The 24,170-nt window shown below is 46.5% G+C and overlaps 1 protein-coding gene across 1 annotated transcript in view; it reads left to right on the plus strand.

The window, feature by feature from the left end:
- Positions 1-24,170, plus strand: part of LOC119187850 (uncharacterized) — a 193,547-nt gene that overhangs the window by 20,242 nt on the left and 149,135 nt on the right. The gene's annotated exons all lie outside the window — the stretch shown is intronic.

The raw sequence follows: 24,170 nt of genomic DNA on the forward strand, positions 1-24,170 counted from the left end.
TTTGTCACATCATCGCTTGTAACAATAAATTTTAGATCTTCGGTGTTTGCCCTAAAAGGTACGTCCTTGTACATGGACTGTACGAGGCTTCCGGTGGTGCCGTGAAAACGTTCGCATTTTAAAGCAGGTACGAAAAATCTACCGCTGCGTCATCCTTCTTACTGCTGTGCGTCTGCATATCATTTCCGATATTATGGTTATCTCACAAAAGCCTGACGCCCACTTATCTTGCTTTAATTATGTGCAACCCGCTTTAACAGGGTAGCTGTTTAAGCCGTCCGTAAAAACTTTAGTGCCCACAGAAAACTAGAGATAGATATGCGGCACAAGAATAGACCAAACGACAATACTTAGTACAACAGGTGTGAGCGTCAAACAAACAAACAAACAAACAAACAAACAAACAAACAAACAAACAAACAAGCAAACAAACCAAAAACCATTCGGAGAAGTGGAGCGTCTCAAACACGTGAAAGAGAGAAAAAGAAAAGAGAAAAAGATGGAAAATGATAGAAAGATAGAGAAAGAGCTAGAGAAAACAACTGAGCGCAAAACAGAGAAAGAAACACACAATTAAAAGGAAACAAACAAAGTGAAAGAAGCACACAGAGAGGGAAATAAAGTTAGAGTGAGAAAAAAAGAGATAGTGACAGAAATAAAAAGATAAAAAAAGAGGGAAATGGAAAGCAGAAGGTACGAAATGAAACAGATACAAGAAGGAGAATAAATAAGAAAAAAAGTAACGAAAAACAAAAAAATATGGTAGGTCCCACGTACCGTGAAAATCGATGATATGCGAAGCATGAATGAAGAAGGTTGATATGTCACTTTAAAATCGGCCCAACGTTACAAAGCGGACGTAAATTATGCCATTCATGACTTCCATGGCACAATTATTGTGTTCGCACCTGGCATTTTTGTTTGTCGTCCATTCACGTCACGTAATACCAAATTTGGTTTTTGTGAAGCTAGCGAAACGGCCGTGAGCACGCTATGAGTGTAGCATGTAGTCATGTTTTACGTGACACGCATGTCATGATTATTATGTTCGCACACGTCATTTATTTTCATAATTCATTCACGTCACGTAATTCATAATTTGGTGTATGCGAAGCTAGCGAAATCTTCACGAGCGCATCAAGAGCGTGGCATGCAGTAATGTTCTTACATGACACGCATGTTATGTATATCATGTTTGCACCAGTAATATCTATTGATCATCGATTTACGTCATGTAATACGCAATTTGGTGTATGTGAGGCTAGCGAAATGACCACGAGTGCATCATGAGCGTGGCAAGTAGTCATGTTTTTACATGACGCGCATGTCATGATTATCATGTTTACACGCTCACATACCTTTATCATCCATTCACGTCACGTTAAACCAAATTTGGTGTATGTGAAGCTAGCTAACGACCACGAGTGCATCATGAGCGTGGCATGTAGTCATGTTCCTACATGACACGCATGTCATGATTTCCACGTGAAGGCCTGTCACTTATGTTCGTCACGCTGTCATGCCAGGTTTGCGATATGGCATGTCAACGAAACCATCGCACGATCAGCAAGACCATGCCATCTAAATTATGACATTTTTGACATGCATATCATGATTTTTATGTTATGACTAATCAGTTATGCTCATCATATATTTATGTTATGCCATACCAAATTTGGTATGTATCCCATTATACAAACAGCTAGGAGAGCTGAAAGTCGTAGGTGGCTTGATAGATAGATAGATAGATAGATAGATAGATAGATAGATAGATAGATAGATAGATAGATAGATAGATAGATAGATAGATAGATAGATAGATAGATAGATAGATAGATAGATAGATAGATAGATACGGTCAAACAGGCCGAAGTTCACGAAGAAATGTTTCGCATTTAAAAGACGCCTAATTCCACTCTTCTTTCAGGTTTAGCACCACTCACCTGATGTCTAGCTGCCCCAATTTTTTTAACCATTGTCGGTCATAACAATGGGAGTTTTTCGGCACAGGAGTATATAAGTGCGGTCACCTGTGTGCGTGCGTGCGTGTGTGTGCATGTATGTGTGCGAGCAAAGGAGGGGTTTTCAATATTTTTGATAGCTTTGAAGCTGTTTACATGACAACAACATTAGTTTGACAATGCCATACTGTAGCACTTTGCGGCAATGTTTTGAACAAACTGAGGCGACCTTTCAGACATATCGTTCTGCCACTTGTACTGGAAAACTGTGTGACCACGTGAGAACTCGTGTCGACAACGAAAGCAAGACCCTAGCCCGTCATACCAGCCGTCTACCACTTCAAACTTCAAACGTCATTAAAATCTGACGTAATAGATACGCCCCAAGTTTTTCTCTCGAAGCAATTACCAATCTAATTGGTCAAACGAGTTTTTACCACGCTTCGGAAGGGGACCGCCAAGCAAGCGTCGAGCAGTATAGGTAGATGGCGCCTTTGAAGGCAAGAAGCTGTCGTACCCAGAGAAGTCGTCATCGGGGAATTGCAGTGAAACCCAAGCGTTTCCCATCTGGAGCGCCGAATGATGAACGGGCCTAGCCACCGCAGAACGCTAGAAAACGATAACAGTCCTTCCACTCCAGTTTGACGTTTCTGAAGACGCCACGTTGCGGCCAGTGAGACGGAGAATAAGTGAGTGACGACGGTCGTATTTCGATATAATCTTAGCTGAAACAAAGGATCAGATATGTAATGAGCGAACACGAAAACACGGGGGGAATCTTAGACATCTCGACATCGTTTTTAGTCTGTTATTTGCTTTGTTACACGCAATGTTTTTCCCCGCCGCCAACTACGAGGAGCAGCAGACGCGGAGGTGGTGGCCGCAAAACTCGGTAAGGTATACTGCCAAACCTGTGCAGAGAGCCAACTGCGCAACGTCGATTTCGGTGCTGAACGTCATGGACGCCGAAAATGAGTTATGTTGCTGCTGAAACAAACGCCGGCATATAAGCAACAGTGCCACGTGTCAGCATGAAAAAAGCAAGTTCTTGTAGCAAAACCCGGTATGCCGGACGTGAGGAAAGGGAGATTCGAGAACAGCCCATAATATGTGCTACAAAGTGCGAGCAATAACGAGGACCAAAAAGCGCGTTTGCCATGGTGCCCGGTGGAGGTCATCACAAGTTTTATAGCTGCTTATAACGGCCTTAAAAAGACTTATTTTGAGTAAACTATACTGTCACCTCGGACACACTTGCTACATTAGTTCCCCATAATTCACATTTCTTTATCATCTTTATTTACATTTATTAGCACCTGGGGTGGGCGTGCCACACGCGACTTTGGTACCATTCATGTTGTTAACGATAACGAAGGCCCCGCCGCGGTGGTCTAGTGGCTAGGGTTCTCGGCTGCTGACCCGCAGGTCGCGGGTTCAAATCCCGGCTGCAGAGGCTGCATTTCCAAGGGAGGCGGAAATGTTGTAGGCCCGTGTGCTCAGACTTGGGTGCACGTTAAAGAACCTCAGGTGGTCGAAATTTCCGGAGCCCTCCACTACGGCGTCTCTGTTAATCATATGGTGGCTTTGGGACGTTAAACCCCACATATTGTCACAAAGACACAGACACGCAGGTACAAAATAGGGCGTTTACTTTCGCAACCCAAGGGCCAGAAACGCGAACACTAGAGCACGCGCACACAGAACTACTTCGTTGTCCTCTTCAGAGGCTGGCTACTATAGTTGCCAGCCTACCTTGCGTCAATTCCCCCCTTTCAAGAGAGACCGTCCCGGTTGATTGACTGAGATGCTAGAGGTGGCCATGAAAGAAAAAAAGTGATCACGTCAATGAAAAAAAAAAGCCCACGCTGTTGTGGATAATAAGGAAAAAGTTCGAAGTGTTCATAACTGGCGGGCGTGGTACGGTTTCATCCGTACTACATGGACTACTTCTGGACGTGGACGTCTTCGGTTTAAACTGGTGTCGGAGTTTTGGGGAACTACCTCGTAATTCCCGTCACTGAGGCAGCGCACAACTTCGTCAGGGCCAAAGTAGCGCCGCAATAGCTTCTCCGAAAGCCCACGATGTCGAACCGGTGTCCACACCCATACATAGTCACCTAGTTGATAGTGGACGCTCCTACGGCCTTGGTTGTAACGGCGAGCGTCGATATCTTGCTGCGCGCGAATGCGGTTCCGTGCAAGCTGGCGGGCTCCCTCGGCTTTCTCAACGAAGTCGTCAACGCTGTCATTTCCGCTGTTGTCCTGGTCTACGGGGAGCATAGCGTCTAACGGTGTTGTGACGCGACGGCCATAAACAAGCTCGAATGGTGTTAGGTCTGTGGTCTCTTGCACAGCGGTATTATAAGCAAACGTGACGTACGGCAAAATTTCATCCCACGTTTTATGCTCTACATCAACATACATAGATAGCATGTCGGCCAATGTTTTATTTAACCTCTCCGTCAAGCCGTTCGTTTGGGGATGATAAGCTGTTGTTTTCCGGTGGTTGGTGTGCGTCAGCTTGGTGACTTGTTGCAATAACTCTGCCGTAAATGCTGCTCCGCGATCGGTTATGAGAACAGCAGGTGCACCATGGCACAAAACAATGTCGTGGACAAAGAATCTGGCGACTTCAACTGCAGTTCCCTTAGGCACAGCTTTGGTTTCTGCATAGCGAGTCAGATGGTCGGTCGCGACAATTATCTACTTATTTTCTGAGGATGACGTAGGGAAGGGACCAAGAAGATCCATTCCTACTTGCTGAAATGGTGCTCGAGGTGGATCTAAAGGTTGGAGGAAACCGGCGGGCTTTGCGGGTGGAACTTTACGTCTCTGACAGTCACGGCAGGTGCGGACATAGCGCTGAACGGACGAATACAGCTGTGGCCAGTAGTACTTCTGTCGGATGCGCGCTAATGTCCTAGCAAAGCCTAAGTGACCGGCCGAAGGATCGTCGTGGCACGCCTGCAAAACTTCCTCACGCAGTGCCATTGGAATGGCGAGGAGAAAAGTTTCCTGGCTGCTCTCAAGATTTCTCTTGTAGAGAACATTGTTCCGCTGGCAATACGTAGTCAAACCACGCGAGAGTCGGCGTGGGACGATAACGTCTTCTCCTTGAAGATGCTGGATGACAGGAAGTATCTCAGTGTCCTCACGTTGAAGCTCAGCCATCCGCACCACATCGACGATGCCAAGAAACGGTAAATCTTGTTCAGTGTCAGATGACGTCGGGGAAATAGGAGCACAAGACAGGCAGTCAGCATCTTTATGCTTATGTCCTGATCGGTAGACCACCGTTATGTCGTACTCTTGAAGGCGGAGGCTCCAGCGGGCGAGGCGGCCTGATGGATCCCGTAGATTGGCAAGCCAACAGAGCAAATGGTGGTCACTGACCGCTCGAAATGGCCGGCCGTATAGGTAGGGTCGAAACTTGCTAATGGCCCAAACGACTGCTAGGCACTCTTTTTCGGTGGTACAGTAATTAGCCTCTGCTTTTGTGAGACTGCGGCTCGCGTAAGCGATCACACGCTCTGCGCCGTTCTGCCATTGAACTAGAATGGCTCCGATTCCCACGTTGCTGCCGTCTGTGTGGATCTCGGTGTCAGCAGTGTCGTCGAAATGTACCAGCACTGGAGCTGTCTGCAGTCGATTGCGCAGCTCTACGAAGGCTTGTTGTTGTTCTTCTGTCCGTACGAAAGGTACATCTGGGCATGTCAGTCTTGTAAGAGGTTCCGCAATTTTCGAAAATCCTTCGACAAAACGGCGGTAGTACGCACAGAGTCCGAGGAATCGCTGAACAGCCTTTTTGTCTTCAGGACGAGGAAAATCGGCAACGGCAGCCAACTTCTCCGGATCTGGTCGAACACCCCCCGGGCTAACCACGTGGCCGAGAAACTTGAGTTCCTGATAGCCGAAGTAGCATTTTTCGGGCTTGATGGTAAGGTTTGCTCTCCTTATTGCAGTGAGGACACTTTTTAGCCTTGAAAGATGCTCGTCAAATGTGGTTGAAAACACAACGACACCATCCAAGTATACAAGACACGTCTGCCACTTTAGTCCAGCTAGTACAGTATCCATCATGCGTTGAAAGGTGGCGGGAGCGGAACAGAGACCGAAGGGCAGCACTTTAAATTCGTAGAGCCCGTCAGGCGTCACGAACGCGGTTTTCTCTCGGTCGCCCTCGTCAACTTCAATTTGCCAGTACCCTGACTTGATATCTAGTGATGTGAAGAACTGGGCGTGGCGTAGACGGTCTAAGGCGTCATCAATCCGTGGCAGGGGGTAAACGTCGCGTTTCGTGACTTCGTTAAGCCGTCGATAGTCGACGCAGAAGCGTAGTGTGTTGTCTTTTTTCTTTACTAAGACAACAGGTGACGCCCACGGACTTGTCGAGGGTTGAATGACGTCATCATTCAGCATTTCTTGAACTTGACGCTTAATCACCTCTTTTTCCTTCGGGGACACACGGTATGGATGTTGGCGAAGAGGCCGCGCTGACTCCTCGGTAACAATGCGGTGTTTAGTAACGGTGGTACGCTGAACTTTCGATGATGTGGAGAAGCAGTCCGAGAATTCCCTCACAAGGTTTAGAAGCCGCTCTTTTCGTGAATCTGGCAAGTCTGGATTAACGTGAATGCGGCTTCCCAGGTCAGCACAAGCGTTTGCATGCGGTGAAGTCGTATCCAATGTGCCGATATCGAAAAAGTCGAATTTCACTGAGGAAAGCGACAGTAGTCCCTCTAGGAACGTGCCAAAACTCATTGCTGAAGTTGGTCAGCAGAACTCGAGAGCGTTTATTCTCTAACCGAACAAGGCATCGGGCTATGCATATGTTTCGTTTGAGCAGCAGCGGGATATTTGCCTCAGCAATACCTTCATAGTCGTTGAATTCGTCAAAAACGTCCCAGGCTACCAAGGTGAACACGCTACTCTTCGGCGGTAACGTGACGTCATCGTCAACAATTCTCAAAGCATTGACGTAACTGCCGTGAGGGTTGCGCGCTAAAGCGTGTGCCGTAGAAAACGTCACTTGCGACTGTTGCAAATGAATCACGGCTCCATTATCACGCAGTTAGTCCAGTCCGAGAATTAGGTCCCTCGAGCAACTCGGCAGTATTACAAAATCTCCGAGATACGTAAATCCGTGAATACTGACTCGCGCTGTGCACCGCCCCACCGGAGTGAGAAGATGGCCTCCTGCCGTACGTATCTGCGACCCAGCCCACTGGGTAGAAACCTTCTTCAGCCTGCAGGCAAGAGCCATGCTCATAACGGAAGTATCTGCTCCAGTATCAATTAGCGCCATTACTTATTCATCGTCCACAGTTACCGCAATGTTTGATGTCACCTCTCTTCGCATCAAGTTTGACTGCGTCCGTACATCTTTTTTCTGCTGTTGCTGTCGTCGTAGTGGAGGATCTTCCGTAGAGTCAGCGTCAGCGGCCTCACCTCCGGAGGTCGCTGAACTCAGTTTTCCCGACTTGCAGGACTGGGTGAACGGCGTCTTGGAGCGCCGCGTGAATAGGCTGGGCTCGGTGACCTGTAGCGAGCAGGCGACGACGAGCGAGGCTCTTGTGACCGATGTTCGATACTGCGACGATTCCAGATGAAACTCTCTGTTTCCTGTGGTCGCTCGCCAGGTCGTGGACGAGGGGAATTAGGCGAAAATCCACGGAGACCCACACGACGGTATGGACATGTCCGGTAGACGTGTCCGGCTTCCCCGCAGTGGAAACAAAGGGGCCTGTGGTCGGGTGTACGCCAGATGTCACTCTTTCTCGGTCCTGCTTCGGCGATCAACGGTGAGCTGCGAGGGCGGAAGCCTACCTCCGTTTGCTGAGCGTGTCGCTCATTGGGGTAAAATACGCTGGTTGAACTGCACGATGGAGGACGTCGCACTGCTTCCGCGTAGCTCATCTCGACGCAGTGCCTCTGTTGTGGTGCCTCGGATGGTTGGGGAGCGTGAACGGCTTGCCGTAGCTCGGCGCGTACCATATCCGCAATGGAGAGCTGCTCTGCAGGTGAAGCAGTCACCTGCATCTTTTGTAGCTCTTCCTTAATGAGAGCTCTGATAAGCTCTCGCAACGCGCTGATGTCATTGCCGAGAGTGGCAGAAGTGACCTCACTTGAGTTTACACCACGGTTATACTGCCTGGCACGCTGTTGAAGGGCCCTCTCCATGGCAGTGGCTTCCTCATGGAACTCCGCAAGTGTCGCAGGCGGGTTTCGAATCAGGCCGGCAAAAATCTCTTCTTTAACACCACGCATTAGGTGGCGAACTTTCTTGGATTCGGACATAGAGGGCTCCGCACGCTTGAAAAGCCGATCCATGTCCTCTACGTAGGTCGTCACCTATTCGTTAGGGCCTTGAACCCTTGCCTCTATAGCACGCTCCGCTGTCTCTTTCCTGTCCTCTCGGGCAAATGCCTTGAGGAATTGCCGTTGAAACTCATCCCATGACGTCAGCGCTGCTTCATGGTTCTCAAACAACGTTTTCGTGGAGTCCTCCAGGAAGCAGTACACATAGCGTAGCTTACGGTTTGGGGTCCAATCGTTGATGACGGCGACCCGGTTGAAATGCTCGAGCCAGTCGTCGGCATCTTCAAAAGCAGCTCCGTGAAATGTCTTCTGCGTCTTGGGCTGGTTGACAACCAGGTGCGCTGGTGCTGGCGCGGTGACGTTAGGCGGTGTTTGATTCATGGTCCTCTGACGTTCAGGCAGCAAACCGTGCTGTGGCTCGAGTTCCTGGAGACGACGGCTGGAACGTATGTGCACAGGGGGTAAGCTCGGCTGAGATACTCGATGGACTTGCGTCAGGGGTGCTCTCAGGGGACCGTATCACCTACCGTACCCAGCACCTCCACCAGAAGATGTCACAAAGACACAGGCCCGCAGGTACAAAATAGGGCGTTTACTTTCGCAACCCAAGGGCCAGAAACACGAACACCAGAGCACGCGCACACAGAACTACTTCGTTGTCCTCTTCAGAGGCTGGCTACTATAGTTGCCAGCCTACCTTGCGTCAATATCAATCAATCAACGATGAACGAAGAATCCTTAGTTAGCAAGGCGAAAGCCGCATAAAGCTTTCGCTTTGATAACACTCGTACAAGAACCAGCATTCCATGAGTCGTCGTTGATGCAGAGACAGCCTTTTTAAAGTAGTTATCCAGCAGCGTCGGCAAGTGGAGTGACAATAACAGCTTCAATTACAACATTAGCGGATGTTTCGCTCAATACGCTGTCTCTTAGACCGGAGTAAAAACAGCATGTCACAGAACTTCTTATGATATTATTGCCCAATACAAAATGGAATGTTTTAGGAAAATATATTGGATAATTAATAAGATAGAGAAAAGTTTGCAGGAAATCTTTCGCTTGATTTTCGACATACTGCCCGTGCAGGGAGACTTCAGAATAGTGATTTAGGAAACAACCCCTGCCATCTGTAATGAAACATAGCCAGGTCCGGTTCACACACTAGATAAACAGATTTTCGTATAGCTACATTTTTAAGAGCAAATCTCAAATATATAGCTGAAAATACAGTGTATACAGGAGAGGCTGCAACACAATAATACTATTGTCAGTGTTGTATGCCTTGACAAAAAAAAAAAGGTAACTAAGTGTGTCACTGGTTACACTAAAGAGAAAAGAAGGCGTTACCGCCTAGAGTTGCATACGAATAAAATGCCAGACCTGCGCGGAACGTGCAGCACCGTCACATTGAAAGCTCGAAGAGCGGCCTTTCAGAGCCTTTTTTTAACACTCATTGAGTAACTGCTACAAGGGCACTACAGGTGCTGGGTACCGACTACACCATAAATAATCATAAATTTTGTCTAGTAGCCTGGCATTCAGTATACCATCCTTCATCATTCTTCGGAGCAGCGACGTATCCGCTACACACTCGCTATGAATCACGTAACATTACGGCGTTTATAGTGGCATTTAGGCACAATCATCCTTCTATTCACAGACCTGCATCTGTCCTCTTCTTTCTTCTAGCTGTCTTATTATACAAATAGCTTCGTATTGTCCAGCCATCTAGCTTTTTATTAGAAAACAGGGGCACCACTCTTTTTTGCATAAACACGTAATGCATTATAATATGCCTGCGCGTGTAATGATGCTGTGGTCACAACTTGAATGCCTGACCGATGGATAAGAGCTTGTCTTTTTTTGAGGTTCAAATCTATCGATGGCTTCTCTTTTCTACCCCCTAGCCAACCGCAAGGAACGCAACAACTAATAAATTATCAATATGTGATGAAATCCCAACTACCACGTCAGAACCTTGACATTCACCTCTTCCTTCGTACTTTAGATCCGTATTCTCCTGATTTAATTTCTTCCGTACATCACCAGACAAGCCTTACATGGCACAGAGAGCGCATGTATATGTAGGGTAGTTTTTTCGGGGAGGGTCTTACGTGACTTCGCCATGAGTTTAACCTCAGCATATTTTTGTACCATATCCTACCATATTCTTTGGGCCTCTGCTGAAGAAGCCTGCCGTCTTACCCGCATGCACCTTACCAAAACCTAAGCAACTCAAAGGAACGCAAACAGGGAAATTGACGGGACGGCGCTTGCATCTGTGGTGTCCAGTTCATTTTTGTACCTTGATTGTACTCGTGGAAAAAAAAAGCTTGGCCAAAAAGTTCCACTGGGCCGTCACTCGGGTCTTCCAAAATCACCCTGAGCGGATCGGTTGCGGTTCAATTGGGCATCACACATTTTTATCTCCTGGTAATAAGGATACAGGGAAGGCATAATTCTCCAGTAATCTGTGCCGTCTGCATGATCAAAAAGCTGTATAAGCTCAAGTCACAAGTCGTGGTTTTAGTGAGGGGATATTTATTAGCTGGCCTAGAATCATGCCGTTACCGCTCAAAGACTGGGACTCCTTGTTAGAATTGAAAGTCGTTTCACGGCAGACGCCTACTGTGGGCTCTTAGACGACGTGCTGCTCCCATATATCGTTGGGGGACCATTCCCAGAGAATGATGTCATTCTCCAGCATGATAACTTCCCTATACATTGTTAAATAATTGCTCAGTATTTAAGGAGTCGTGATGTGGCAGTTCTTGAGTGGCCTCCACAGTCGCCTGACTTAAACATCATTGAAAATGTGGGGGGGAACATCAAGCTAGCGCGGGCCCACCACCAACTCGGTACAGTCTCAGCGGATGCACTTTGGGCCAATGTCCAGGAGGAGTGGGAGCAAATAAAGGCCAACACCAACATTTGTCGGTCCCTATACAGCAGCATTCCCAATAGAATGGCCCCGCCACGGTGGTCTAGTGGATAAGGTACTCGGCTGCTGACCCGCAGGTCGCTGGATCAAATCCCGGCTGTGGCGGCTGCATTTCCGATGGAGGCGGAAATGATGTAGGCCCGTGTACTCAGGTTTGGGTGCACGTTAAAGAACCCCAGGTGGTCGAAATTTCCGGAGCACTCCACTACGGCGTCTCTCATTATCATACGGTGGTTTTGGGACGTTAAACCCCACAAATCAATCATCAATCCCCAATAGAATGAATGCGGGTATTGGAGCTAGAGGGGATCCTACCCGCTACTGATAGTTGCTAACTTTGGAAAACGCAGAACACAAGCAATGAACTTGGTATCGTACTGTCTGTAATTTTCTTTGAGTTTTTTAGCTGTACAGCATTCCAATGCTTCAGAAAAAGCAGACTAAAACAAAACGTCTTAGATTATTGAATTTCGATACTTGCAGAGGGTGCAGAGCCGCCAGAATGCCCCGCTGTGGAGGCTTACTGGTCGACAGCTCAGCTAAAATTAATCGGGAGACACAAGTTTCATCACGGCGTCACGTGCCGTGTTTAAATGTGGAGAAAATGCAGACACCGTTGTGCGCGTGATTTCAGGTCACGGTAAATATTTCCAGGTAATAGAAACTTCTCAAAGCACCGCTCTGTGGCGAAATTCTTTCACGGACTAAAACACCACGTACGAAGCAAAACCAATATTCTAGAGTTCGCAACAATGTATGCACTAAACCGGTATTCTGGTACTGAAACAAGAGGGATCACCCAAGTCTCAAATACCGTAACTACACAGCATGTTGCGCTGAGCTAAGCCCGCTTTTCTGCAATGTTCGTGGTTTCTCAAGTGTTTTAGGTTTGCTTCACGGCAAAACATGCACGGTGCGCTCCCGCGCTTTTAATCGAAACGAAGCCCCGCCTCTAGGCTCATGTGCGCCTGCGTCGATAAGCTTCGATGCGCGGCCGCACCGCTACCGCTGGCGCCCCGTGGAGCGCAGCCACGCGGCACCGTGCTTGTACTAAGAGTGGACGGCCTTGTGCATTTCGGTGCAAAGTACATTTTGAAAAAAAGAGGGGGGGGGGAGTGGAAGAAAATAAAGAGAAGCGATGACTACCAACTGTTTAATGATATTCCGAATATGTTCAGAGAAAAAAAATAGACACTTTCCATGCATGCGTGAAGAGCCAACGTGGACCGAAATGGTCAAGACGATAGCATGTTCCCGAGAAGGCGCATTTCCGCGGAATACATAGTTACAGACGTGCGACTGACATAATCAGAGCCCGTTTTTTGTTTCCTTTTTGATATGGAAAGCTTCCAACAACGCTCTAGCAGCTCGGTGCTTTTGTCGAGTGAAGTGCTCCTACCAGCAATGTAATCATCAACTCTCCCAAAAAGGAAGTCTTTTAGGAATTAATGAGAACTTGAACCTTGGTAGCAGCGCAGCCGAAGCTATCGCAAATTCATTCAAGAAATTTTGGCTATTCGGTCCTTCATTGCATTTTGCTCCGTGTAAAAAGAACCCCATACAATTTCGCTTTGTCACCCCCAGGCGGGTCTACAGCAGTCCGCCGCAGACACAAAAAATGTTGGGATGAGCTCCAAAAAGGCGCTACTACGAGATGAAAGAATTTTTTGTGACTGTGAGTGTAGCATATTTGGAATTAAAAGTAGCTAGTAACGTTGCCGTAGAATGAGTGTGAGTACGTTACCCGTTATAGTTGCTATTGCGGCGCTCACCCTGCGTTCGACCGGCACGACGGCAGCTCCGACCGCCACGATGACAGCCCCGTCCGCGGCAAGCATCTCGCCACCGACGCCGTTGAACTTCGACCGGACTTCCGAATTGCGAGAATGGATCATGTCATTCGATGATTACCGCTATGCATTGGGACTCATCGAAAGAACGGAGGAAGCCTGCAGGTGCGAACGCTTTTGTACATCATGGGCAGGCAGGCCAGGAAAATTTTGCCGCCTTTCGTCCTTACCGAAGAAGAGTCTCACGGGTATGAGATGATGAAAAAAAAGTTTGACACCCATTTTGTGGCCACGAAGAAGACACGTATTCCATGTGTTCATTTTTATCATCGTCGTCGGCATCAGTAGTACTAGAAACTTTTAAATCATTAATCCCAGCAAACATTCGTCTAGTGCGAATGCTATGTGTGCCAGGCCATCATAGTATACTTATAAATGATATGGCTGACTCACTCGCGCGAGCCTTCCTTGATCTTCCGATTGTGTCAATCATGCCTCTTACACCTCAAGTAACAGCAGCGAGGTTCAGAAAACTTTCCTTTCTTGAAGACTCATCAAACATTACAATGCCGAATCCAGATTTCTCGCACCGGCACTTCGCATATAACAATAAATGGAGTCTCACGCGTAAATTGGAAGTCTCCATAAAAAATACGTTGCCATGTACCATCTCTTAATTTCTACTTAAACAAGTCTGGTCTGGTACCATCCCCTCTGTGCTCAAGCTGTAATGAAACCGGAAGTATCGACCATTTTCTTCTGACAAGTCACCGTTTGAAAATAAAAAAAAATTGTTTAGAAATTTTCTTTAAAAAACTAGGAATATCGCTTACTACTCCTAATATTTTGTCTTTTGGGACTGCTTCATTAGGACTCAGCGACAGGAACATCTGCGGGGCTCTCTGCGAATTTCTATGTAACACAAGAAGATTGCTGAGCCATTGATCAGCTCTCAATTTTGCTAGCCAATCTAACATTTATTATTTAGCTATTACACTGTAATGATTTAACCTTTGCAAGAATTTCATATAACGATTACGTCTAAGATATTCAACAAATTTTTTTCACACTGTGCGAAATTAATCCCACCAAGTCAAAACAAAGTAATCCCATTTCTCTAGCCTGGATAACCTAAAGGTATTGACTTGTATTAACCGCCGGCTTCTTGGCCATTCCCCCTTAGTGGGTGAGAGCCACAAGAAAAGGATCAAGCAAGCAAGCAATATAGCCTACGAAAGCGCAAATTTCCATCGGTGTAATCAAGAACCCGGAGAAAGCGAGGACAACTTCGTGACCACCCTTCACGAACTCGCCAACCGCTGTGAATTTGCTGAATTCCGAGAGTGAATGATTCGCGACAGATTTCTTGTTGGTCTCGAAGACGCACAATTGTCAGAAGCACTCCAGATGGATTCTACCCTTACGCTAGCGACTGCTCTTGCGAAGGCCAGGCTCAAGAAACAGTTCACCGGCAGCAACTGGAACTCCAGCCCGTCAGCAACAAGGCGACTACAGATGAAGTTTGAACGGTCCAACGAACATCGAGCAAATATTCCAGCACCTGGGAGGACGGGACAATAGGACAGCAACGGAAGTCGCTCCAGCGTTCGTCGCAGAGCCAGCAGTGACGTCAAGGGTGCAAGTTCTGCGGACAGTCTAGCCATGCGAGAGCCCACTGCCTGGCACGTTCAGCACGGTGTGACCACTATGGAATCAAGGGACATTTCGCCCGCGTATGCCACAAGAGAACTGAATACCAGGTGGGCGTGTCTGCAACAGAAGGCGATGCAGAGAACTTTTTTGTTAGGACACTTAACATATCAAATGCCCGATACGTGCAAGTGTCTATCAAAGGGGTAAAATAAGTATACATGCTTAAATTGATTCAGGAGTGGAAGTTGCTGTCGTTCCACCCGATTTTCTTGGAATACGATCTTGTATAAGCAAGTCTCAGTCTGCACTGAGAAGCGCTGCGAACCGGCGACTTGAAGTTAATGGTTGTTTTTCAGCAGATATTGTGTGGAAAGGCAAGACCATGCAACGAACATTGTACGTTGTAGAGTCACTGCAGTGTGTTCTGTTAGGGCTTTCAGCTATTAAATCTCTTGGTGTTGTCAAATTTCTTCATGTGGTTGAAGATAAACTGTACGAGTACATGTATCCGCACCTATTTTCTGGTTTGGGCACGATGTCTGGGGAATACACTATTCGAATGAAACAAGGAAACAAGGAGCGATTGCCTTTGCAATTTTCACACCAGGGCGGATACCAATCCTGTTAAAGAACTCCGTCAAACTAGAGTTGGCCGAAATGGTCAAAAGCGACGTCATTCGGAAGGTCGATGGTCCGACTAAGTGGTGTGCAGGAATGGTTCCCGTGGTCAAGCCCTCAGGGGAAGTTCAAATTTGCGCGGATCCAACCCAGCTGAACAAGAGCATCCTGCGCGAAAGGTTTGTCCTGCCCACAGTAGGTGACGCCCTTGGGCAATGGGCGGGGGCCACCTTTTTTTCGAAATTGGATGCCAATTTAGGGTTTCATCAGGTAAAATTGGCTAAAGAAAGTGAAGAGCTCACAACATTTATCACACCATTTGTTAGGCACTGCTTCCAGCGAGTGCCGTTCAGTATCACCTCAGCCCCGGAGTACTTTCAAAAGAGAATGGCAGAAATCTTAGATGGCCTCCAAGCTGTGGTGAACTTGATTGACGATGCGTTAGTTTATGGAGCTACGAAGCATGAACATGATGAACGGTTGCACGAAGTGCCGAAAAGGTTTGTTTTAGCCGGGGTGACACTCAATCGGGCCAAATGTTCTTTTTGTGTCACTACAGTGGTGTTTTTAGGCTACGTGGTTGATGCCTCTGGAATTAGGCCGGATCCTAAGAAAGTTGGAGCCATAAACGAAATGCCTACGCCATCGAGTGTTGATGATGTCGGCAGGTTTTTGGGAATGATTAACTATCTGGCAAGGTTTGTGAGCGATCTGGCTGATGTGTTGGCACCACTGCGCAGTCTTCTCGTGAAAGACCGTGAGTGGTACTGGGTCCCACTTCAGCGAAAATCGTTCGAGTGTTTAAAGCAATTGGTCACCTCTGCGCAATGCATGGCGAAATTCGACCCTAAGCTGCACACGACTGTGTCCGCCGACGCGTCGTCTTTCGGTCTCGGCTGTGTGCTCATGCAAGTGCTGTCAAATGGCGAAAGGCGGCCGTTACCGTATCCCTCCCGTTCACTAACAGTTTCAGTTTCAGTTTATTTTTACCAACAGAACAACGGTTTCACGAACAGAACAACGGTATACCGTTGTTCACGCGCAAATAGAAGTGCTTGCACGGACTTGGGTGGTGAAACGGCTGGAAGGCTTTTTAATAGGGCTGGAATTTCAATTTGAGACCGACCACAAACCACTCGTATTGCTACTCGGACAGTCACCCATAGATGTGCTTCCTCCTAGAATACAAAGATTCCGATTGAGGCTCACGCGATTTCGATTTTCAGTCTCCTACGTCCCGGGAAAGCAGATGGGCACTGCCGACGCCCTTTCTCGGGTACCTTGTGCAGAAACAGGTGTAGAAGAGGGGAGTTAAATTGTAGGGAAATATTGAGCCACGCAGAAGGTTGTGTCAGTGAATTTTATTTTATTTTTATTTTCTCATTTTATTCATACTGTCAGAACATAAGCCAAGACAGGAGTTGGGGTTACATAACTTTCGTGTACAAACGTAGTACACGCTAAAACAAATTTAACACGGAACACTCAAGAATTGCACAGCATATCAGAATAAGAAAACAAAACACGAAATCACATGAGAAAACATTCCGTACAGCTCACCGATTTATGTAAAATAGCAGGTTTGAATACATCCCGTATACGTCACCAAAGGAAACGGAAAAATATTGATTGAATTGACATAGCACATGGAAAATGTTCATGCAACGAGTAACCAACAAGACAATTGAAGGGTGAACAAATGCTAAAGCAATACAAATCGTTCACAAATATTCTAACAAAGCCTTGCCAAAACTTTCTAGATCGGAACATTCGACTATGTTTTGAGGTAACCGATTCCAATAATCAATGCTCCGAATAAAAACAAAATTATTTGAATGAATCTGTTCTGTGGTTGATTGGTGTACTATGTCTTGAATGTTTTGTCCTGGATGAGGTAGTTTTCTCTAGTACGGTGTGTTCACCTATCTGTGTTCAGTATGTGAAAAAAGAATATGAGTTGATTAAGTTGCATTTTTCTTTTCACCGTCATTATTCCGGTGTTTTCTCTAAGCTCGCTGATAGACTGAGTTTTCGAATACGCATTGGAAATGAACCACAAGGCTGTGTTCCGTATACGCTCACAATTGAGTACATTTGTTTTAGTGTAAGGTTCCCATATATGACTAGCGTAAATCAGTACTGGTAGAACTGTCATTTTGTATGCAGTTGCTTTAGCCTCTGGAGTAGCATTGTGCAGTTTTCGTCATTACGATAAAAGTTAGCGCATGGCTCTATTACAAATATCATCGACATGTACTGACCAGTTCATATCATGTGCAAGGCGAATACCTAGGTATGCAACATCTTTAGCTTCAGTTAGCAGTGCGCATTTAATGCTGTACGGAAAAGATAGCAGGCTTTTTTTACGTGTCATGCGCATGAAGAGGGTTTTGGATGCATTCAGTTTCTTTTTCTACTCATCGCAACAAACACTTATTTTTGTAGGTGGTTATTAAGTACCAGTTGGACGTTAGAGGAGCAAATCTTTGCATTCACAATTGTATCATCTGCATGTTGTTTTATAGCTACTCACTGTGAAAAACCTTCACGCATATCACTAATGTAGATTGAAAAAAAGTAGAGGGCCTATAACGGACCCTTGCGGCACACCTGATTGAACCGGTTTATTGACACTGCGAACATTATTGATTTCAACAAATTGGTCTCTGTTTGACAAATACGCCTCTATCCATTTTAGTAGTTGACGGTCACCAAGGAAACAAGATAATTTCGTAAGCAACTTCCTATGTGATAATTTGTCAAATGCTTTTCGAAAATTGATAAATATGATGTGCAAGTGACCCTTTTCATCAATACACTGACCAATTTTGTGTATAAGCTCTGCAAGAATCGTAATAGTAGAGTATCCTCGCCGAAACCCGTGCTGATGTTTACCTAATATGTCATTTTCTTCCACAAACTTCATTACGTGAGTAGTGAAAATGTGCTCCAGAGTTTTACAACAAATTCTTGTCAAGAAAATTGGTTGCGACGTCATTTTCGGAACCTTGTTTGTGAATTGGTATTACCTTGGCACACCTCCAATCTGTCTAAACGTCACCGGAGTGAAGCGACTTTGTAAATATATCCGAAAGAAAAAATGAACACCACTCGGCATATCGCCTTAAGAAGGTGTTGGGAATTTGATCGGGCCCTGGGCATTTTTTCACGTCTATTTTAAGGGGCTGATCCAGAATGCATTCTTATGTTATAGTTAGCTCAGCTAGACGTTGTTCACAAAAAAATCGCACTTGTGGAGTTGAGCCATCGTCCCAAATGAAAATTGATTGAAAATATGCATTAAAGTGACAAGCAGTTTCATAATTATCCGTGATACTTACGTTAGCGTTCTTCAAAAATTTAATGGTAGGCTTCGGTCCTGAAAGGTACTTCCGAAATTTTCCCGGTGATGTTTTATTGATATTGGTAAGTGTTTCACTGATGTATACTTGTGTTCCGCCTGAAAAATTTCTATTCTGAGTTCCCTAGAAAGAGAATTGACGTAATGGCGTGTGTTTAGAGACAAAGGTTTTTAGCCCTCATTCTTTTCAAAAGTCGTTGCTATGAATTATTTTTCGGGTCATCCATGGGTTTTGTCAATTAACTTTCTTGATGCACTTGGGAACAAACAGTTCTATTGATTTCAAAACAATTCCTTTAAACATATTCCATGCATCATTTGCTGATGTAGTATTCAGTGAGATATACTGGCTGAAAGCATCGTATCTCTGCTCTAGATAGAATATTATCCCAGTTTCATCTGCTCTAGAAAAATTAAGGACTGATATGGTTTTATTCTGTTTTGCCTGAGAGGTACGTGTGGTAGCTACATGTGTGATCATCATCTTGTGGTCAGATATGCCTTCCAACACTTCGCACCAATAATTGGATTGCACGATAGGCCTGCCTAAAAAGACCACATCAAGCAATGAATCTCCGGATTCATGGGTTCGCGTAGGTGTAGTGACAATCTGTGATAAATCACAATTGAAATTTTCGGCGCACTGGAACAAGATAAGGTTGGCGCAAGAATAAGACGACACCTGCAGACAACTTCAGTTGTGCTGTAGGGACGGCTGGCCGCGTCGTGATTAAGTAAGCAGTTGGCTGAGCCCTTATTGGTCAGAGAGAGCAAACCTTACAGTATGTGCCGGTGTGTTCCTACATAGGTCTCATCTCGTTATGCCTCAAAACGTAAGGAGCGAAGTACTTTGTTCTTTGCATGAGGGTCACCAGGCCATTGTGAAATGTCGTGCAAGGGCCCGAGAATCTCTGTGGTGGCCCGGTCTCAGCACCGAGCTGAGAGCTTTGGTAAACAGTTGTCAAGAGTGTGCGAGGCTGCGCGTTTAAAAAGTCGAGCCTATGATGCCGTCCGAGTGTCCTTGCTTGCCTGTTAAAGGGGAAAAAGTACCTTGAGGTAGTAGACTATTTTTCGAGATATCCGGAGCTCGCCCTGTTATCTTCCACGAGCTCTGCGGTGGTTATTGTACAAATCAAGAGTATATATGCTATGCACGGGATCCCAGAACTGGTCGTAACAGACAATGGCCCTCAATTCGCGTTTGCAGTATTTGCGCTCTTTGCAACATGTTATGACTTCCGTCACGTCACATCTAGTCCTAGGTACCTGCAGTCAAAGGGAGAAGCCGCACGTACAGTGCAGACGGTAAAACGGATGTTGGAAAAACCTGCTGACCCTTACCTGGCCCTTCTAGTGTACAGGGGCTCCCCTGGTCCCTTGGGTACAAGTCCAGCCCAGCTGCTGGTGGGCAGGCGGTTACGTTCTACGCTGCCCGTACACCCGAAAAAACTTGTGCCATCAAAAGAGAACAGTCTTCGAAGCCTCCGATACAAGGACAAGATATTTCGAAATAAGCAAAGGCTCAACTACGACCGTCGTCATGCTGTAACTCCATTACCACAATTTGTCTCTGAAAATCGTGCATGGATAAAAGAGAGCGAAATTCCAGCAACGGTGGGGGGGGGGGGGGGGGAGGGAGGGGGTGCTCAGTCTAGCCCAGCGGCCTCAGTCGTATCGGGTGCGAACAGACGAGGGGCAGAAGTAGAGAGAAATAGAAGGGCATTGGTTAGATACAGTGAGCGAACTTGCGCGCATGACCCATCTTATGACTTTCCCGCGAATCTGAACGCTGCAGGGCAATACGAGGAACACAAGCCCTCAGCACAGAATTCTGCGCTCATTTGAACGCCGGCGGCTTTATTTGATAACAGGAGACCTGGTAGTTATGTGACACGCTATGGTCGAGAAATAAGGGCACCACAGCGATACGGCTACACTTGAAACTTGCAGCATACAGTTCTGTGTTGTTGTGATTCATACTGCTTTGTGTCTTCGCCCGCTTTGTGTTACAATACTTTCTAAAAAAGGGAGGATGTAGTGTTAGCGTTATCTTTGTTCGGGCCAAACACTGTGCTGACCAACGACTTTACAGCTGTAAACTGATAAAAAGCGGCTGTTGAATAAACACGGGGGTTTTTTGAGGCAGTGACATAGAAGTGGCGTGTGTCTTTCAATCGCATCGTACCCCTTGGCTAAGAGCGGATACATAAGTCCCACGAAAGAAAAGATGGATGCATTGCACTCTCCTGTGAAAGCAAAGTCTGGCACGCAATTCACTCGCATTCTCCGGAGAGAGAAAACCCCATTGCCTGCACCGACACACCTTCGCGCACACATTCATTGAAGGTAGTGGCCCCTGTTGCAGCAAAACTGGACCCCGCTTTGAAGAAGTTGAATATTCAAGGGCTGACGGGGTGATGGCAAAGCCATAGCATGCAAGCTGTCGAAGCAAGAAAAAACAAACAAAAAAAGCTTCACCTACAGCTTTTAGACGCCACCAGTTAAGCCGCGTACATCGCCTTGGTTATTAACTTAACGGCAACGTATGCAACAATCCCATATGTTAGGCACAATGTGTGCTACGCGCTTTTATTTCCATTAAACAAGGCGTCCAATGAAACATTGGCGTTTACCTCAAACACGATGACAAGCACGGTGACGCTAAACGCCCATTCGGTATTTAAGGCCGCACAAGAATCGAAATTAGCAAAGTCAATCTCAGATCACTTCTCAATTTTTTTTTGTTGCTTTGAGCCATAGTTGCGATAGCTAAAGAAGACAGCGAAGAAACTTGGAAGCGAAAGTTTCATAGAAAACTGCAAATAACGTAATTAAATGTGATTTTTGCCGCTCTTTGGGTGGTTCTTAATAAAGAGAAAGGAAGAGAAAAGTGAGCCCCGTTATTGTCTGCTTCAGTGAGTGACACCGCCACAGGGCTCACAAGGGATGGAGGTGAGGAGGGATAAAAAGGGTAGAAGTAAAGGTATAGGAAAGAGGAAGAAGAAGCAACAACAAACTGAGGGGATAGGAGAGACAGGAAAGATGGAAACACGGTCACTCGAGTCCGAGGACGGGGTACACTTGCGAGAGATGTTGTCGGCGTCTGTAGATGGCGTAGAGCAGGTCCAGTAAGTCAGAGCTTCACTGTCGTCAAAAGCCGTTGGCGCCAGGAGGTGACGTAGGGCGAGCCCAGTCGGCCAGAGCTACGGAGACGCCGAAGGTCGCAAGCGCGCGGAGCGCGCGGGCGCACAACCGGTCGGCACGAAATGCAGGGAGCGAAAATCCTTTGCCGCTGTTTTATTTTGTGAAGCCACCGAAGAACTATATATTATTTTAACCATTTTGTTAAATATGGCATTGTTTGTTTAGCACAACCTTAGGTTCTGCGCAGAAACATCGGCTTCGAGAGATGTGCATTGCTTCTTCATGGACTCTGAGATGAGCGCAGTGGGGGGTGGAATTTAAACAACAGATATATTGCTAAGCTGACGCGGAATCACGCGCCTTCTCAAGATTATTTATAAAGCTTCGGATTCTGCATTTCAACACTGATTAGGTATTGTAAGGTAATGGTTGTATGCGTGAAAATTATGGCCACTGTTTGGAAACTACTTCCTTCATAGCGCGAAGGCATGGACAATAAGGGCAACGAGGCCTCGTGGGTGGAGCCTATATTTACTCTTACGTTGTCACCAACTATAGTTATCTACTACAGTACTTTTTTTTAATGCATCATACGTCTACGTGTTTTTTTTGTTGAAATAGAAAATAAACAATGGAGTTTTTGTCACCGTTACTTGGCGACGGCTACCTCTTTCCACTTGATTGTTACAAATAAAGAAGAAAAAAACAAAATAGCATATATGCATATATACAGTCCTACATAGGTGAGGCTAAAGTTCTCCTATTGTCAGAACAAACACGTAGTCGGTGTGCTCACTTTTAACTATAGTCCGCTGAGTAGTGGTCACAAACTTTCGTTTCTTACGTCTACGTGTCTTTGCGACTGCGATTGTGGCTTTCTTATCCGTCTTTATCGCCTCGCGTGCACATGGTCAAACAGAATCTGGGGTGCCATGCAGAATCGGCCGAGTTTCGCGAAACTCCGGATCCTCATGAGCTCTGGCGACACCCCATTATGAACGAGCCAACAGTACTAAAAAGTCAAATCCGCCCCTCGGCGCGTTACATTTTATTGGTTACGAAGGAACAAGTCATCGAGTAAGGACGGTCGTCGAAATTGGGCAGTGTTTTCAAACCAGAAGTATCTTCTTTCATTTGTTTGTCGTTCCACTGAGTGCAGAATTGCACCCATGTAATAAAACTGTCAAACTTTTCGTGATGATGCTTTTGAGAGACATGGAGTGTTTAAATTTATTTTGAAGCTTTTATGCCTACACTAAGCCGTTTTTAGAATAATCAGCACGGTGGCCTCTGAGATCGAAACCCGCTGAACGTCTTACAAAATCCCGACCGTAGCTAAAGCTGAGGCCACGTGTGAATCGTGATGGTCAGCCTGTAAATTCTAGCGCGCTGCCCGGCCGGTGTGCGTGTTCTTTGTTGTCATGGTCCGCTAGCATCCGAGCACGTGCGGCCGACTAATTAGAGAGTTCGAGAATTGGGGGCCCATGACATTGGCTCCCCAAGCTGCGTTGCGTAGCTTGCTCTTGAGTTCACAGGATCAGAAGAGTCGGGAAACTGGGTCAAACGCAGGCTGCATAGGATGGATGGATGGATGGATGGATGGATGGATGGATGGATGGATGGATGGATGGATGGATGGATGGATGGATGGATGGATGGATGGATGGATGGATGGATGGATGGAAACCCTCTTGTCGCCTCTAACCCTCTCTTTGCTCCTGTGCATCGATTTAAATTTGAGTCCGCAGCAATTATTACGTGCTCCGACTTTTCTGCTAGACTGTCCCGCTCATGGAAGTTACTTGCGCTTGTACCGCCTGCTGCTTTGTCCCTTCTCATCCCCACCACTACTTCGCTGAAGCTTGGTCTTGTGAACACTTAACCAGTTGAACCTGTCTTTTCTGAACCAGTTTATCCTTTCTTAAACGCCGTTCTGTGTGCCGGTGCCCTACCGTTCTCTATATCAGCAGCTCCTTTGTTCACCTTTACCGGTGCCTCCTCGGCTGACCTAAGCCTTTCTCTCATAGCCCTTGTTTTTTCTTGCTCTGTCACCAACGCAGTCTCCAGCCCGGTGATTCTCATCCGCAGCTCACTCTGAGCAACCATCATTTTCACCATTTTTTCTTCGACCTCACCTTGACTACACTTGGCGTCTCCCTTCACGTCTCCCGCGGCAATGATTCTTTTATCTTTTTTTTTTGTTTCCATCGAAGAGGATCCGACGCGCACGAAATGCTGCGCCGTGTTGCATGTCTGTTGCTTGAAGGTGGAGCGTTCTTGTTCTGGCGACGCAGCCCAAGCACAGCCTCGGCACGTTAGTCTTAGGACGTGTGGCTAAGAAAGCAGCATATCTCGCTGATAACGACAACACGTACCTGATGTTT

Source organism: Rhipicephalus microplus, chromosome X (assembly GCF_043290135.1).
Source record: "Rhipicephalus microplus isolate Deutch F79 chromosome X, USDA_Rmic, whole genome shotgun sequence".
In the NCBI taxonomy this organism is placed as follows: Eukaryota; Metazoa; Arthropoda; class Arachnida; order Ixodida; family Ixodidae; genus Rhipicephalus; species Rhipicephalus microplus.